Source organism: Sphaeroforma arctica (genome assembly GCF_001186125.1).
Source record: "Sphaeroforma arctica JP610 unplaced genomic scaffold supercont1.1492, whole genome shotgun sequence".
Lineage (NCBI taxonomy): Eukaryota > Ichthyosporea > Ichthyophonida > Sphaeroforma > Sphaeroforma arctica.
Window position 1 is genome coordinate 8,522 of NW_014039066.1, and position 365 is coordinate 8,886.

Below are 365 nucleotides of genomic sequence, written 5' to 3' on the forward strand. Positions count from 1 at the left end.
GCGCTACACTGCACCCTTGTGAATTTGACCATGAACAAAACGGATTTATCTGTCCCGATTTTTAATCTAACCCTTCAGTAAGTAAATTTGGCCCTTGAATGTTCAATTTCGAAGGCTATGTTGAAATACATATGCAAACAAGGTCTCGATTATCAAGTGTATCCTTTTATATAAAAATAGAAAGCGCCCTATTCGAAACATAACAGGGTTGGCTTGTGAGCATCTCCGCAATACATACACCCAGTCCGGAATCGCAATGTATGCACAAGCTAGATCGCTATGTACCTCCCCTAGTCTATACCAAACACTCACACTTTGTCGCAACCTACAATGAAAAAGATCGCATAGACTACTATATACAGCAC